Consider the following 18,817-nt stretch of genomic DNA (forward strand, 5'->3'; position numbering starts at 1 on the left):
ATTTCTCTCACAGTGCCATGCTTTAGACACTTTCCCTGCATCACCAAACAGGGAGGCTCTGCCTCTGTGAGAGCCAATTCATGTTTTCTCTCAGATGACCTTTAAGAGAGCCCAGAAAGACTAAACAAGGCTGGAAGAATTCAGACTCTGAGGCTAAACAGTAAAAACTTTCCAAATAGCCCCAAGAGCCACATAGTGCCAGCAGCCCCACTGACAGCAGTGTTTGCTGCAAATATCCTGTGCCAACTTTTGTATCTCCTCCTCCTCCTTACCTTCTCCTCTCCCACAGAACCAAACTGTGTGTGACCTTTCAGGGGCTATTTTCTGTCATGTTCTTGAGCCTTAAGAGATTCAGATTTTCAAGTCTTTATCTACATCTATGGCAACTGGGGACTTGGACAATAAATTCTGAAGCCATGAAATAACCAGACTGAATAAAACTTATGGCTATGTCTTCTTTAAAAAAAAAGTACCAGCTCATTGCATTACAAGATTTGTAATGTAAATGATAGCACATAGCACAAGCCTGTTTCATTAGTGAGAAAACAACAACAGTAAGAAAAAGACGTGTTGTGAAATCACTAATCTCCCATTAAGGGACAGCTGTGTGTTTTCATGGAAGATATCACTCTGGGTACCAGTTGAGATCACAGTGTGTTCACATACAAGAATTGAAATCAATCTAAGAGAAAGCATGAGCAGGTTGTAACTGCATCTCTATTCCCTGCAGGAGGTTTCAAAATAATGAGACATATTCTGAAAATTCCATTTTTTTTCAGAATATGGCTTAGAAATCTTATTCAAAGAGGAGTTGCTAAAAGAAAGAACTGTCATAGTTTGCATATTATTTTATCAAGGAAGTAACCACAAACAAAATGCTCTCAGTATCCTTGTATTACAGTTACCTTTTGCATGTAGCGCTTAGCTCATGAGTTTATGTGCCAGTAGCCTATCTGCATGGAGAGTACTTCTTCGTGCTCACCAGATAACAGCTCCTCTTTGTCCTCCGGTGTTATCAAGCCAGAAATCCCACCACTGCCTGCTCTGCCAGCCCTGAGTCACACACTGGCAGAGTCCAGGCGTGGGAAGGTGGAGCTCTCGCCCCACTGTTCCAAGCTGTAGGTTGTGCTCAAGGCTGGGCTTTTGCTTCAGTTTACCATATATTAATTTCCACACACCAGTTTAAGACTGTGTGGTGCATGACTCATCATATGAACAGATAAGTGGTGTCAAGTGTAGCAAACAGCCTCAGAACAGTTTATTTAGTAAACTAGTCAGCAAATACCTACAAATAAGGGAAGAGCCTAAAGAAGTCTGGAATTCCTTGTGAATGAATCACAAACACTAAAACCTGCCCAAATTTAGCACGTAGTATTTTCCAAGCTGAAGTAACGTACCAAAGTGAAATATTCAGAGTTTGCAAGGGCAACTCATCCCCAGCTCTTTTTCACAGATAGATGTCAAAGCCCTTTGCCAAATAGGTCAATATCTTTACACTCCCTTTACACTCACCTTTTTAAGCAGGGTGACAGAGGCTGGCCTGAGGAGGGTCAGCCTCCAAGCAAGAAGTGCAGCCAAGGGCAGAACAAAAGTCCTTTTTGTCGCCCACCAGTGACCTTCCAGTCTAAAAATCCAGATACTCCCTTGTGTTTTGGGGTGGGGAAGGAAGCCTGTTGTTTTAACTTCGGATTTGTGCTTTGAATTTAATATGCTTTGAACCTAATAAGTCTAATTATTCATTTTTGCTCCTTATCAAATATATATATATAAAAACTTTCATAAGAGAATCTGTTTGTTTAAACCAAAAGCAATCACTCCTGCTGTAATTACTCCTTAGGTCCATCAGGCAGGGAGCCAGCAGTTAATATGTAAATGGCCCCATCCTACCTGTTATCAGAATTTTGAGTAAAATTCATGTGATCCTACTGCTGAACACTACAACAGAATCGTCATAGGACACAGGGGCCTTGCAGAGGCTGGAGGAGACACTGGAAGAGACCATTTGTTTGCATTCCCCAGTGAAAGGCTGGTTTGTGAGCTTATGGGCCAATGGTGCACAACAACATACAGCAGAGCTATAGGGGAGAAGGCACAAACCGTGTTAGAGCAAATGGTCACAACCTTGGCTTCAAAGAATACCCCACACTCTGCATCATAGTTTACTCCTCTTCTCCTACCCAGACCTCTTCTCTGGGGCAGACTCTTCCAAGACCATTGTCACTAAGGAAAATGCTATCAGGCAAAACGTTTGAGAGGTGAAGAGTGAAGGATGAGTCTACTGTGTTTGTCCTCCTCAACTGCTCAAAGCAGGAACACAGAATAACTAAAGAAACTCCATGTGAACTGCCAGTAGAACATTTAAATGTGACTGTTTTGTTTCATGGAGTCCTTATTACAGAAGCTCTTGGTGGTGAGGGTGGAGGATTGCAGTATGCAAGCAAGATGCTCCATCTCTCCATGTTCCTTTTAAATAAGTTTTTCCCAGGAGTTTTACTGGTACTGCAACAAATGTTATTTCATGCAATGCCCAGAGTTGCCTAATTGAGTTTACTGTTTCCGTCCCTTCCAGTTCAGATTCTTACCCCAAGTTTTTGATGGAAAATTGAAGTCCATTTAGAGGGAGATTGAAAAAAACCATCAAAAAGATACTTGTTCCTCTACACCATGCTCATGCGAACAGCACCACAGGTTGCTTACACTGTTAAAACACATTTTTCTACAACATCAAGTCCATCTTCCTTGCAAGCAACGGAGGGATGGAAGGCTCTTGTGTACGCTGTATGTTTTATGCATCCAGAATTAGCCAAGAACTGCCTGAAAAATAACCAGTAAAATCTTTCCTTCAACCAGTTTCAAAGAGGTTTAGCATATTTGAGCAGTATACAAATGAGAGGTCTTTTACACACAATTTAATATACAAAGCAGGAGAAATTCAGGTTTCATGCAGTGACAGTCATATTTACACTCTTAGAAAGGCTGGCTATTCTGCCAGGGAAAGTTGTCAGCTGCAGAAAAAAGGACAACACTTCCTCATCTAAAAGACAATGAACAACTGTGGGGTTTTTTACTTCTGGCCATTATCAGTTTTCTCAGCTGTATTTATCTAAACTCTGTTTGCCATCAGAGGCTTATAATGCATAGTAGTACACCAATATAAGTAGATGCAAGAGTCACACCTTAGACAGTGCAGAGTTCAAGGATTTCACCTTCATCCATTGTTTTTATTGATAGTTCTGATGAACTAGACCAGTCAGAAGCAGAAACTTTAACCTTCCATTAGTAATGGAAAATCACCAGCATGGTAATCCATATGCTAACAACTGTCAGCTTTTGGGGTAAGACCATATCAAAAGAGGGCAAAACAATCCAGGGAAGAGCCTCTGCTGTTTTTCTCTAATGCTTTCACTCTTCTCTCCAGTGCTGTAAGAGGGAATCTCTGAGCTTACAAACTCACTTGCCCTGTGCCTGGCTCCCTTCCAGATGGGGAAGCATATGAATACAGCAGCTGGAGACATGAGAAGACTCTGGACAAAGAAAAGAGGTTAAATAGAAAATGTTTAAACTCCTTTTTTTACAGCTTGAAGAAATCTCTTGCTAAGGGCCTGAAGCCAGAGACTGCAGAACTTTTAAGGGCCCCTTTTGTATCATTCTCAGCCCAGAATATTTATCCTCTGTCTTTTTCACAGAACACAGGAGGGAGAGGATTTTGCTGCTAGAACAAGGAACCTTACCACTCCACTAGTTTCCAAAGGTTCTGCTGTGATTAGGACAAACTCTTCCTTTAGGCCAGGGCAGTGTTGTTCTCAATACCACCTACAGACAACACACAAAGCTGCCTCCCTACTGCGTCTGCTTGGCATTGCTGCTCCCTGCACTAGTTCCTGCACCTTCAAGGGCAGCTGCTAGCCTCTGGAAACCACCTTTCTCTTTGAAAATCATGGACATCATCATCATCTGGTTGTTTAGAAAAGGTGCACTTGCTGTTTCCCTGGAAAGTCCAAAAGTTCCTTATTGCTCTCTGATAAGTATCTGACAATTATTAATAAGTGTCTTGCAACAACCCAGGGAAAGGATGTAGCACTTCCCTGTCCTCAAGGGCTTAGAAGGACAGGCATGCCTAGACCAATGCCACACTAAGCAAATGCTGAGTATCTAGCCCTTGTTGGAGGGTCTAAAGACACATGTGTTTCTGACAGGGTTTTCCCTGCCTCTCCACAAGTTAGGTGGGGCCGTTTTGAAGCAGGCAAACATGCAACTGTGGCTTTGAGGTGTTTCTGAAGACCCCTTCCCAGTGCCACTCAAGAAAGTGCTTTGAAAATCTAGAGTTAAGCTATGGGATGCACTGTTTGGTGCAGCACATGAGGACACAACTAGGAGCTTAGCCTACTTTATTTCTCTGTCATATTGCAAAGAATATAGGATCCCTCTGTTTTTTCAAGCCTCACACCTTCTACAGCCCCAGTTTGCCCTCCATGACTACTCACTCAGGAGAGCAGCAGGGCAGGTCGGGTTCAGCAGCTCCCTGCAAGCTGTGGGAACAGGGAACAATGCAGGGGTTTAGACCTATGTCAGAGCTTTTGACCACAGAAGTCCTCCAAGCCCTCAACCATAAACATAAACAGCTAACAACAATAACAAAACCATCCTTAAGCACATTAAAGCAAATTATAAAGGATAATATCTAAGTTAGTGTCAAGCTATCCGAAGTGGAGAGCAAAACAAATGGATTGGCTCTTGGGGGTTTGTCCCATGTGTAGTCAGAAGAACTGATATCCTATTCTATTATGTTGTGAACATGTTGAATGTAAAAAAACAATAAATGTTATCAGAAAATTCTTCATCTCCCTGTGTAAGGTCTGATAAGAAATACTGTGTGATATTTGCTATCACTGCTTTTGTACAAGTCTTTTAGCAAAGACAATAACAGGAGGAGGAAGTCAAAATCCAGTCCATTTTGTTTAGATTAAACTTAATAATCACAGTCCACTTTGTTTAGATATGACTTAATAATTGCTACAATTTCATGCAATGAAGTCCACAAATTCATTCTCTCACCAGGTTTGTAGATTGTCTGTAAACAGCTGAAAAGAATAATAAATCTGAGTTCTTAATTCAGAAAGATTTCCCTAAAAATTTTTCACAGGAATTCTCGAGCTATATATTCTTTGTGATCACATTGCTGTGAATAGTCAGTATTCAAAGTACAAGGCAGACTGCTTAAATCTGAATGGCCTGATGAATCACATGAAATTATTTCTGAAAAAACTTTGTTTATACATCTCAGCTGCACATCACAAAGGAAAGCCACATTGAGAATAGAAGGTCATAACAGTTATATAAAAATTACAAAGATAAAAAATAATAAAATAGTCACAGAACACTTTTCAGTAAAAAAAAAAACTGCTAAGTTGACTGATTATAGACATCAAATCAATATATGCTACAATAGAAACCAGTATCAATGGACTACCTCCTAAAACAGTCTTGCATGTATGACCAGTCCCAGCAACTAATGTATTTTCCAGTACTTATGACACACTAGTGTAGAAGATGTGTCTCTTCCCAGAAAGGGAAATGAGAGAAACTTGGTACCAACTGCATTCCCTGCTGCTGGGGGTCAGACAGCTCTGGCTGCTGCATCTAATATTGTTTCTCTGTTCTGGCAGGGCCAGGCACGGTGGTGACAGCAGACCATGAAGCAGGAGTAGAAGAGGGTCTATAAAATACATTTGAATCTGAAGTTCCTCTTGCCCTTTCAATTTCAGGAAGGAAAAAATTTGTCAATAAATCTGTACCTTTGAAGGCATTTTATTGCATGCCTAAATGCAAGTCCGTGCTAATAGGACATTATTTGGCTCACAAAGCTGAGGACTTGCAAGTTAAGAAATGCCAATAGGAGGACTGCCTTTGCAATCTGAGACATCTCCTCTTACGTATGCAGCCATGTACACATCTCAGTATGAGGCTGCTCACAGCTCTAATTCTCCAAGGCTTATCAGAGATACAGGATATCTTGCATGTTGCCTCTGTCCTTCAACATACAAGGCCAGCAGTGGGAACCACACTTTCCTAAATGATGGCAAAGGCATGGAGTAAGTCCTAGCCAAAATAAAGCTCATAGGTAGATGGAATAATTTGCATTAGCTCAATTAGGATAGTTAGAAAAAGGAAAAAAAACTTACAGGCAGACAAGTGCTTTTATGGGTCAGAAAAAGAAATAGCAAATTCCCAAATAAAGCTGCAGGCATTTGCTCTGCAAAAAAACCCCAAACAACCAAAAAAACTCCCTCTTCAACTCTGGGATCTGAGCTCCATGGAGGCAATGACTTCTCAGCAGATGATGCAAATCTCTGTAGATGGTTGCTTGCCTGTTACAGAGGTAGAGACCTACTTTCCCCCAAGCTATGCTACATGTCTTGGAGGGGCCCTTCCTCCATGGCAATCACTGACTGTGTCTGCAGGGGTAGAGCAGGCTCCCCAGCTACTCTGTGTGGACCAATACTTATGGCATGAGCACAAGGCAGGAATTAACCCCTCTGCACCCATGACAAGCCAGGGCAGCTCCACCAACCAGCACAAAACCAGCAAACCCCACATGGCAGATTATATCCACCCAGGTTTGGGTCTCGAGGTCCCTCCCTACCTAAATCACCTGCAGCCAGCCTGAGGCATCACTGTGCTCCAGCTGCCCATCAGCATTTTGGCACTTGCCTTCACAGATCTGTCTTCCAAGAAAACTTATTTTTCTTGTGTGTTTCTTTGTGATGTTGGCTGAAAGGTCTAAGGATTGAAAACAACAGATAAATGGAATGGATAAATAGGAACGTTAAGAAAGGAGCAGGTCAGGTACACCAAGATTCCAAGTGCCTGTTAGCAATTTGGGCTGCCTCTTTCATTTAGCAAAGCAGGCACCAAGAGCTGGAGATCATAGGTGAATTATCAGGTATTTACTGGACGGTAAGGGGAGGGCAGTGGCTGGCTTCCCTTTCTGATATTTTTCCTGAAGTTGAAATATCCAAATAGTAATTCCTTGTCTATTCCTTACAACTTCTTATAAGTATGTATGCTTGCAAGTCACCTCAGGTTAGCTTTGTCAGAATAACAACAGATAGATCATTCTACATACCCATGTTTTGGCTTTTCCAAATTCCCCTGAATGCTGAAAGCTCTTAGGTTGACATGTTTTTCTCTGTGTGATTCTCTTGGTATGGCTTTGTGGTGGCCTGATGTCATACCTAACCACAAAAGACCATGATCTAACATACCATAACTTAAAAAATACAGTGTCTGACACATTGGTTTCTTAAGCTCACAGGAAAAATATTTATGCCATAAAACTTCTTAGCTTTTCAAAAAGAAGGGCCCTGAAAGATGACATTTATAATACCATATGGTATATTTGGGGAGTAGGAACATTATATGGGTGAGTTTGCTTTTTTATTATTATTATTATTATTATTATTATTATTTTGAGTAAACAGAATACTTGGTACTTCTGTAGCATATGGAAAACATTCTACAGACATGAAAGAATGTTCCTTTTAATGTCCAGGTCTCTTTCATACCACAAGGGCAGTTCAGCAGTTTGGCATTGCTGGAGCAGTATAAAGCAGCCTCTGGGTGAGAATCTGGTTCAGGCAGCAGGGAATGGCAATTTAAAAAGTCATTCATTTGCAGGCTTGAATTGAAGAAAAGACTTGTAGGAAAGAATATGCAATTCATCTTTTGCAAAATGCTGTTGGTGAGAGTAAGGCAGTAGAAGGTATTTTCAGGACATTGTGTATAGGCAAAAGACTGTGATGGGACAAAAGTATAAAAAAAAAAGACAAACCTTTCAAGACACAGACTTCAGCAGTGCCACTAATCGCTGTTTTGTTTCCAGCAACTGAGATTCTGTGTCTTTTTACAAACATGCCATTTGTGTTTTGAGCTAAATGGCTGAAGGGCTGAAATTCAGCCCTTTTTCTGAAGGCTTGTGGCCTGTAAAGCTTTCCACCTTTTTTATTTTTAATTTCTTTTTCCCCCTTTGCTCAGCTATGGCTTCATTCTCACAGTTAACTAAGCTGGAAGCTTCCAGCTTGGAAGCTGGCAGCCTCCAAGAGGCAGGGTAAGGGCTGGAATTTCCTAGGTCACAAGTAGGACTCCAGCCTTCTTTGAGGCATGGGGCATTCCCTCCGAGCAGGAAAGATGCTTACAGCTGCTTTCTGATCTTCAAGACAAGTTAATGATGTCACTGTCTAAATTAATTAATTCTGTAGACCAAGAAATGCAATCACTGCTACCACTGGTGATCTTCAATGCATGCATTTCTATTTCCCCCTCCTCACAGCAAGGCAAGGAAAGTGTGCTGTTCATTTCTCTCCTCAGTGACATCTCACAGACTTTACCTTCATGATGGTCCTGCAGCTGGTTGTGGCATCTCAATGATCCCAAATCAGAGCTGAAGGCATGGAGGCAGTGGAGGTTTCTGGTTGGAGCTCAGGCTTGGCCAGATCTCCCCAGGGTGCAGGCATTCCAAGTGACCCCTCACTCTGGTCTGACCTTGGGCTTCACACCTGGGCTGACGCAAACATAAATTTGGACCAGAGCTGAATGTTTTGGGGCAGCTCCAGTGCCCCCAGGGGGCACTGAGCTCTGCCTCAGATCCGGTAGGCAGAGCCTGGGGTTGCAAAAGCTGGGAAATCAAGCTAAAAATAGGTGTTTCAGTATAAGTCTGTTTTTCAGCTCTGTTTTGCTGCCTTAAATGCTAGAAATGTGGGCAAGTGGTTTTTGGTACCAAGAGCCGCCTTTTCATTTTAAAAGAATGTCCCCACCAACCACATCCCCATGTAAGGAAAAAGCAGCAACTTACTGGTAAAGCTGTTAAGTGGGAAGGCAGAATTACATTCTCTGTTAAACCTTACCGTCATTTAAGTGAAGCTTCGATGGTTTCAACAGCTCCTTACCGGGCGCGCCGTGTGCACAGAGTGCTGCACAAAACCCTCTTGATCCTCTGAGGGCTGCCAAGAAACAGGAGGCTTGCCAGGCTGCCAGGCAAAGTCTCTACTCCCTGCTGCATCATGGTTGTTTGGGTCTGTGTGTTTACCTAAATCAGAGAAAGCATGGGATGAAATACTTCTTCATTAAGGCTGCAGCTGGGGTCTTGCATTCCAGTTTATTGAATAGTCTGGCATAACTGACATTTTGCATTTATTATTTTTGGACTGAAGGAGAAATGTCCCCCTGATAAAATGAATGCATGGAGAGCATTATAGAAAGAGGTGAAAAGTTTCTCTTACCTTGTACAGAAAGTGTGCCACATGCAGCTCAATATGTCAGCCAAGGGAAGGGATACACTCACAAACTGTTACCGAAACTTTAAGGCTCACAGGAGTGCAAGGCAGTCACTGCTGGGTATTTCGATGAAAAAAATATTGATCCATACATTATATGTCCTGAAAATAGGAAAAGGGTGGAATTTGTTTTTTTCTGAAATTCTGGTTTTACAAAGGAACAATTTCAAATTCCAATATCTGGGGAAACAATAAACAAAAGGAAAAGTTCAGGAGATATAAAATCTGGACACAGGATGGCATTTTGGAGCACAGATTCATCTACTGTTAAAAACAAAACCAAATGCTGAACTCTGTAACCCAACCACAGTATCCTGCTGATTCAAGAAGCCCCTCCATTCAAAGAATATAAACTCTGCTATGACAGGAGCCAAGAGCTGTCCTTTATGGAAAGCAGGAAACTTTTCTAAAGGGCCAGTTTATGACCTGGTTGGAGAGCTGGAAATAATTAAGTGTTCTTGTCAAAGGTCAAAGTCATAGGGTTAAATTCCTAGGAACTCAAAACAACCCTCAGTGACTGTGCCAAGACTGATCATTTGGCCCTCTTCTGTCCACAGTGGGCAGGCAGTGAGCAGCCTGGGACAGCAGTGAGCCATGCTTTAGTTATCTGCCCTTTCCCATTCCAAGTCTGACATTTTTAGATTCATCACACGCTCATGGTCTAAAAAAGCGTAGCTGAGGTTAAAAAAATAAAAATAAAATCTGGAAAGAAGGATTGCAGCCAAATGACCTATTTATAGCAACACCAAATATGAACTAAATACCTAATGACAAACAAAGATCCTGATTCATATTCTACTTCTGATGTAACCCTGCTCAATTCAAAGAGGTATTAGACTTTATAGGAAGAATCTGCCTCTAGATGAAAAGAGCAGCACTGGTCTGGCCCTTGGGGAGCTGTCATGTTCTGCTGTATACATAAAAACTGCAAACAGTCTATATCTGTAGCTGTGCCTGGCGTTATTACTGAGCAGTGCTCAAAAATGTAAAGAGGCGGAAGGGGGAATTCACTCATTGGGTGCTTTTTCATCAAATGATGACTTTAGCCTCTCAGAGAAGCAACAGTCTGTCTCCTCTTGTGAGACTTGGCTCGAACACAATGCAACAATGAACAGCATAAGTTTGTCAACATCCCTAACACAAGCTATAAGCATATCCTGGTGAGATGTATGCAGTGTGACTCCTTCCAGTGCATTCACCAGCCTGAAAGCAGAGAGGCAAGTGGGGGGCTGAGGTAGAGAGGACCGATACCTCCTCCACACACTGCGTGCCAGAGGGAGGCACACACTGCCCTCAGAGTTGCTTTTCCCATTGCTTTTCATTCAGAGTCGTTTGCCCTGGCCCCTCCAAAAACTACCTGGCTCTTGCTTTGAGCATCTTTCTAAGGCAAAGAATAACCCCCAAAACACTTGGAGAGTATTTCTCTGCACTAATTTCTGGCAAATTTTCTGTTACAAGCCAAGCAGATTTACCCTGCTACACCAAGAGAGCAGAACTGTATTTTTATCCCAGTGTTTTAAGCTCGAAATCATCTTCATTCTTCCTGGTGCGAGGGATCAGGTCATTCTCTGTTTGTCCAAGTCCCTTTCTTGATTCAAAGCAAACTATCTGGTTTAAAATTTCTCCATAAAATAAAACTATAAGTGTCAGGCTGGATCTGAAATCCAAAGTTGGTAGACATCTTGCTTCACCATGGGATGAACTGAGGTCAAATTACAAATATTTATGAGATTTTGGGATAGTCCAGGGTCTGGCATAAGTCAGGGATAAGTCAGTCTCTACTGCAGATGGCCCTTCTGCCTGTGTCTCTACCAGTTCACAAGCAATCCTGCTCCATCAATTCATACTCATTCATCCTCCTCCTTCCTCCCTGTTCAAATTTCTAAACCTGAAGAGTGACTAAGACCACGTGGTGACCTTCTGCACTGACTCTTCTGTCTTTTGTGAATCTAAATTGATTTTCCTTGCATGGGAACATCCAGGATCTACCCTTTGACCTTCAAGCCTGAGGTTGTGTATTAGCAGTAAGAGAGAATGTGAAAGCGGCATTTGACTGTCAGCATTGGCAAGAAATATGAGCCACCCTCTACCAGAAAACAGTCTGTTTCTGTCCAGTGCCTGGAAATATGGGAATTGCCAGACTTGCTTAGAAACAAGGGTCAATATCCTGTCTCTGATGCTAGCCAGCACCAGATGCTTGAGAGAAAGGTCTGAGAAGACTGTAGCTTGCAGATATGGGATAATCCCATTCTTATCTCCCTGCTTTGGAGAACAGTATAGCACGCAGGAGCACAAATACAGACACTGCATGCCTCAGAGAGGTCTCTTTCTGGGAAGATTGCAGTATTCTGTGTCACGTCAAGTATTGTTAAACACCCAGTACTATAGCATGCAACAGACCACAAAGAAGGGAACGAATAAGACAAGGGATGACGAAGGTTCAAGAACTGTATTTAGCTCTTGGGTTACTATAATCGGTGTGCAGCCAACAGCTCAACTGAAAACGAACATAAAAACAACTCTGTTCACCAGTCCAGAGCTGGCTGTCCAGACAGGAGCTAAAATACCCTTTAGACAGAAGAACAAAGTTACTGAAAGAAATTGCCAACCCTCCACCCATATTCTATATATGGGCACATTTTATAATCTGGGCATATTCTTGATCATGATTTATGGTCCCTTTTCCATGCTTCTAGGGTCAACTGTTAGGCTTCCTGATTCCTTTAGGCAGTCAATGATCTTCAGGTTTCTAAGGTGTGTTCAGCTTGTATTAATGCTCCTCCCAGTCCCTACCTACTGGAAGGTAGATGAAGTGGGGCCACACTTAGCTTGGATATGTTTCTACACTGCCCTGAACAGATTACCTTATGATTTTAAAATGTTTTTTCATAGCAACACTGATCCACAGGGAGAAAGAGCCTTTCTTTGTGTAAAGCAGAAGCTGGGGATTTGATGTGTGGTTTTTCAGGGATTCTGCAAAGCTACTGGAACAGCCACTGTGGATTTCCTGGCCTGATTATTTCTCTGTTTTGAGTATACCTGCTGTTACGTAAATTAGATGATTATGAAAACACTACACTGTTCATTACCCACAGCTCAAATGAGAGGGGGAGGAGGAAGTTTGTGTTGACCTGCGAGAGAATTTTGTTATTGATACCGTTGAGGAAAACAGAGATCTCAGCACACTTTGCTTGTTTAATTAGTGTCTGTTTCTAAGACTCAGATGTCCCACAGAACTCTTTCTGTACCAGTAATTAAAACACATAAAATTGTAGAGAGTTATAAGATGATAATCCACATTATCTGATACTGCTGCTATTTGATAGCTCTTCAAACAAAGTACAAAGAAACCTTGATCTTCCTAATGTGCTTTACTCACAAAGAGGCCCAACACAAAGGGACATATAACTCTCCCTTCTAAAATCAGTGGGCATAAAAAATAGGATTGCAATTTCTTGGCCAAAAAAAAGTGTTTCCTTGGTATTAGCAGAGTAAGCTATTTTTAGTGTTGTTCTGAAGTCTTTGAGAGGGGCCCCTCTGAATCAGTTCAAAACGCAAAGTCCTCCTCCCTAATCTGGAGAATATTGTACTCCCTTTTCTCTTGCAATGTAGGTTGTTGAACAGCAAAAGAATAACCTCATGGGCTCGTTTTCCTGGAAAGGTTCCTTAAATAAAAGCTCCCTCTGCCCTCCCTCATCCTTTGCAGACGCAGTTACATCCAGGGTTTACCACCTTCTCTGCAAGCAAAGGAGAGCCCCGCAGGGAGAGCCAGGGCTGAGCTCCAGGGTTAACTCTCTCTCAGGACTGCTGGCTGTGAGTCACACTTCATCCTCAGTCCCCAGCAGGCAAACTTTCTTCTCTCTTTCTCTTTGTACTCTTCCTCATCCTTTCTACAAGGGCAGATGATCAATATACCTGCTTTTTTTCAGGCAGGGCATTGTTTAAGAGAAACAGTACATTCCCTAGATACTGCTAGTGCCATATGGGAAACCACATGGTCATGTGATGCAAAAGTTGATCTGACATAAATTCATTCTGCTATCTCAAGTTGGTTAAAAATTGTTGATGGATACCCCTTGCCTTGGCAAGATTAATGCCAGAACAGACCTTGCATGTTTTGGCTGAATGAGCAGGGCCTGGCCTACCCATCACATCCAAATGTCACTGTGTGTCATTCCCTGATGGGGAGCAACTACCTACTGATGAGTGACTGCTCCATATAGTCTTGCAACAACAAGCCATGGTGCTGGGTGGTCCAGGGTCCTGGCAGGTTTGGCAGTGCCATCCACCACTGCACCTCTGCACAGCAATTACAAGAGTGGAACAATGATTCCCACTTGTCAGATGTTTGCTGGCCTACCAAGCAGAAAACCCTTCCTTCACACCAAGCTGTGGCGTAGTGTTTCAGCCAACTGTTCCTCATTAGGCAGAGACAGACCCCTTTACATGGGATCCTGAGGACACTTGAACTTTAACTCCAGGCTGCCCCCCAGGGTGTACTTCCAGTCCGATGTGTATTGCCCTGCAATACCAGTGCTCAATACAAGCCTTAGTTTACGATCAAGAAATCTCTCCTGATGTCTTGGTCCATCTTGCCTTCCCTGGGGAACACAGTCCAGCACTGGTCCCTCATCCTTCTCTGCTAGAAAGGCCAAGCCTCACTCTTTCAGAGACTGTTTCCTGAGCAGCCCCACAAAGCTGTTTGGCAGCGGCTGCACTGGAACTGATACCCCTGAGCTTGGTGGGACAGGCCTGGGCTTTCCAAAGAGAGCAACTGCAGGATGTAACAGGAGAAGTTAGGGGACCTCACAGGTTCAGAGCCAGCACAGTGCCAGCTCTGAGGATGCTGTTCCATGAGGTCAATTCCTGTAGCTGTTAAAGAATAAATTGCTATATAAAGTCATGCTGCAGTCAAGCAGAGCTTCAGGAACAGGATGGTCACCAGAGAGCTGTTGAGTCCTGGTAGCTACTTGCTTGCTGTTTCAAAACACTGCCAAGGTTTTAAAAGCTTGCAAGGAAAATACATCCCCCCACAAGCCCCTGCTGGGGCTGAGGCTGCATCAGGTCCCTGATCCTCCTGCTGTGCATCCTTCTCCTCCGTCGCCCACTCCTTGAGCTGAAACAAAACCTTTTGCCACTGCAAATGGCTACCCATGGAAAAATCAGGGGTTTGGTTAAATAAAATTCTCCATTATGAACATCTCATAGAGAGTAAAATGTTACCATTTGGGAAAAAAAAAAAGCATCATATGCTCCCAAACTCAAAAAAATGTAGTCAAAATACTGCAGGTTTTGACAAGCTGCCTGATTCAGTGTTTTCCATGCAAAATGTAAAAAGAAGGAGTAATGTCTGTTTTAGAAGGACCCTCCACCTTCCTATTTTCTTATCAAATATTCAGGATCATACCCCTGTTTTACTGTTAGCAGGGAAACAGAGTTTTTGTAGGTTGATCAGAAACAGCTTTTTTTCTGCTTGTACATTCATGGTAAATTATACTTTGAAGAAAAAGAAGGATATATGATTGTGGAATTTTTTTTTTTTCACCTGGAAAAAATAGAAATAACTGCTTTGTTCTGATCTTGTAATAAGTCTTTTTCCCTGGAGACTGCAGGAAGAATTTCCTGTATTTTTCAATTAGCAATGCTCTGCTCTGCTCGATGCCCTTCTGTGGTGCTCCATCCTCAGAGGCCACATTTGCCCATGTGCCAAAGCCATGTCCTTCTACCTTCTAGTTTCTTCACTAACTTCACAGAGCTGTAAGAATTAGGTGGCATAACAGAAAGAGGGGGTATAGGCCTTAGTACTGTAAAGTTTTCTTTTAGCAAGTTGACTGTCTTTCATGCTAAAGAGACGAGGTGAAATGGTTCTCTTAAGTTCAGAAGAATGTCCTCTGAAGAATATCACTCCATCTGTGCTCCCCATCCATCTCTTTTTACCCCTTCATCTTTCTCCCTGCCAACTCAGTCCTGATCTAAGGATAGTATTAACTTTAGTACAAGTTAAAGAATAACTGTTCTTTTTGTTATCTGTGCAGTTTGCAGACTCTCAGTTGATTTCTAGCTTTTACTAAGCCTGGAAGTTCTTAAATTACAGAAAAAACATATATGAAAACTGCAGTGCTCTGTTCTAAAGAAAGCCCAAACATATTGTCCTCATTTCTTTACAGCACCACAGTGATAATACTGAAGCTATTGCCAAACTATAACTTTACAACAAAGAACAGTGATTATTAGCAGTACCCCACTGTGCTTTTTGGGAATGGGAGGTATGAACACCCTTCACATGAACATAAAATGTGAATAATGAAGATATTTGCAGGTATGTGCTCTCAAAAGAAAAGCATGGGTCCAAAAGCACTGCACATAACTTTTATCCCTGAAAGTGATTAAATGCAGACGGCTACCAGGAAAGCTGGGTTTTGCAATAGCAGTCATATAGGATCCTTCAGACTATTTGGCAAGTAATTTAAGTTCAGAAAGCTATTTGCAGAATGTGACCTCTGGAATGTAGTTATTCCAGGAAGATGTAACATATTATCAGAGAGTGAATTCCAGGGCTGAGTTATTTCTGGTAACAACTGAATGATGACAAAAATATTTACAACTAACTTATAAAACAAAAACATTCAAATATTTGTCAAGGAGTTTATTTACAATGAAAAATTTCTGCAGATCTCATTAGTTTCTACTTTGGAGAGAAATAAATGGACAGAGACTTTGGAAATGATCCTATATGTTCATTTACAAGATACATACAACTCCCATTAATTTTAAGCAACAGGGCAATAAACAGCAAAGACTAACAAGACACGCAACACACAAACTGCTCCGAGTGCCCTTGCACATACTTCAGCCTTTCACAGAAGTTCTCCATTTCTTCACAGCTGGTCTCCATATGAACCAACAGCTCAATCTCAAGGCAGATTTTTACCCTTGTCCAAATAAACCCAAAGCAAAGGTAAGTCAGAGCACTGGCCCTCTGCAGCTCTTTGCACAGGAGCACAGACCCGTGCAAGCACAAGGTACTAGAAACATGAGGGAAGATCTTAAATACTTCCTGTGTAAAACTGCCCACCAACTAAAAAGCTTTTGTTCTCACCACCAGATATTGTAAACCCTGCTGCAAATGGGGACACAAGATTGGAAAGGATTTTACAGCCCCAGGTCATACACTGCCTTTCCATCTGCACCTTTAAATGAAGTTTGTTTTTATCACACTAATACTCCCTGCTCTTGTGGGTAGAGGTCTCCTTTCAAGGCTGGCATGAGCACTCGAGCTTCATTTATTCTTCTGTCAGAGTTCCCCTTTAGCTTAAACAGCTCTCTTCTTTTCCTGGTATGTATAGATAGCAATCGTATCCCCTTGAAGCTTTTGTTTTCCAAAGCTAAACAAACCAGCAGACATTTTAATACCTTTCCCTAACAAAGAAACAACCCCTAATCATCTACATAATGAACCTAATGACCTGTCTCTGCATCTGTCCCTGAATTTATTTTGCTTGGAAGTCAGTGCCTGGATTTCTAGATGATATCTTGTTGGTGCTTTACAAGATAACTGATATTTCTATTCCCCACCTGGCAATTTATTTCCCTTTCTTTAATGGCAGGTCATGTCAGTGACCTAGGATGATCTTGTGATCAATTAGTACATGAGTAGTACCCTCATATCTTTCCTTCCCCTGTGTACAAAAAGCAAGCATGCAGACTGCACAAGTCACGCTCAGGCTGACACATCAATTCCTTCCTCTGAAGCTCCTCTTGCCCCCTACACCAGTCTTGCCCCAGAAATGCAGCTTTGGGGGGATGAAGGATATTTCACCTAAAACAAATCTTTGCCTCTGAACACCTCCCACTTGTCAACAACCCACAGACCTTCACGCATACCACATCTACATCTTTCCCATTTTCTCTTCCCTGTACACTACTATCTGACGCTTCTCCTCAAAAAGACCTCCCAACCACACTGTTCACCCCCATCCTGTCAGAACAATGTACACCCATGTCAGCCTGTGCACTGCTCAGTTATCCTAGTAGTCAAGTTTGCTACTCTCTCAGGGCCAGCCTTGGCTGTTTTAAAAGCACAAGTGCTTTACTCCCAGATAGTATCTACTGCTCTGCCCTCATCCTACTAGACTAAAAAATACTGGAACAATATAATAAGCTCTTGCTCAAACAATGCCAGTTACGTACTTCATTATTTTATGGAGAACATTTTGCAGTAGCTAGTCCTTGGGTTTTACATTATTTACTTAAGAGTGTGTTGAGTAATCTAACCTTAGCACAGATAAACAAAGTATCTCAGTGAAATTTTAGTGCAATAACCTACGTGTCCTGAGAGAAAGTCATGTCTCAGAAGCTCTCAGTTAGAAAGCAGTAAAAAAAGGGAATTTAAAGTGCAGCTGACTATAAATTATGAAGCTAATCCCAGTCTTTCATTTCATAGTAACTTATTTCTATTATTTCTTTTGACTGCAAGCATCCCAGAGGTGGGAGGTGAATCAGGACCCTGAGGACAACTGAATTGGATCTATCAGACCAGTTGCAATGGGCTCAGATTGCCCCATACCTTCCCTTCCCACTGATCCCAAACCCGTCTCATTTGCGAGACACAGCAGCCGCTGTTCTGCTGCTTCAAGAAAACTGCTCTTGTGTTTAATTCACCCTGGCACTGAGGTGCATAAGAAAGGATTCAATTTACCCTTTCATAACCCAGCTGCATGCAACACAACTACATAGACCATGCCCAGAATCTGCCTCTTGGAAACGTATTTTCAGTTTTGTAAAACACAGCCAGAAGCCACTGTGGTCTTTTCCTTCAGAGCCACCACTTTAGTCAGCATCCAAACTGACAGAAGTCTGAGATATTCTCTTTCCACTGGGTGAAAAACATATCAAATGCTTTGTGCTACAGCACCAAATGCTTCCTGGCAAGACACAAAACTCTTTAAATCATACCCATTTTCAGACTGCGATGTCAAACCAGATGTGGGACCAGATTTACTGTAAAAGGCTCCTTCTGGGCCATGAATCTTCCAGCAAATCTCTAATGCTCTGAGCACAATTTTGAGCAATTATAGCCTCACTTGTAAGCTCAATGAGACTTATAATTTCACATAATTTTGACATGAGCTCAGTTGAAATTTAGTGGATGGTCTTACTTTTGGTATCTGCCAAGGCTTCGAATCAGCTTCAAACCCTCAGCAAAGAAATTAATTCAGTACATGGAAATGAGAGGGAGACACTTTGTACCTGGTTTCGATATTTCTATGTTTGGGATACTGTTAATGTAGATTGTTGTTCCAATTAAATAGAAAAAGGCTTTCTAAAGTGTTTAGCAGAGTCAGACCCAAATCCCTGAAGAACAGAACTGTCTGAAATACAATTTTTTCTGGAAAACTAAAGGACGCTGTCCCAAAGATACAAACTGATACAAACTGATGTGAATGCAGACACCCACAGAGTAATTCCTATTTTTTAGGACCGAG

General features: G+C 42.1%; 1 protein-coding gene across 3 annotated transcripts in view; it reads right to left on the bottom strand.

Annotated features, from left to right (window-relative positions):
* TMEM170B (transmembrane protein 170B) overlaps positions 1–18,817 on the bottom strand; it is a 98,382-nt gene that overhangs the window by 38,054 nt on the left and 41,511 nt on the right. The window contains exons 1-2 of one of the 3 annotated variants that reach the window (XR_001921319.1): positions 9,279–9,430; positions 8,904–9,085 (exon numbers count right to left, since the gene is read on the bottom strand). The gene's annotated coding sequence lies outside the window, so the exon portion shown is untranslated. Of the gene's footprint in view, positions 1–8,387; positions 8,522–8,903; positions 9,086–9,278; positions 9,435–18,817 lie in introns of those variants that run through there. The other 2 variants (XM_018077691.1, XM_018077692.1) reach the window with 2 other exon arrangements.

The sequence above is a fragment of the Manacus vitellinus genome, unplaced genomic scaffold (genome assembly GCF_001715985.3).
Source record: "Manacus vitellinus isolate BGI_N305 unplaced genomic scaffold, ASM171598v3 scaffold_39_pilon, whole genome shotgun sequence".
NCBI classification, from domain to species: Eukaryota; Metazoa; Chordata; class Aves; order Passeriformes; family Pipridae; genus Manacus; species Manacus vitellinus.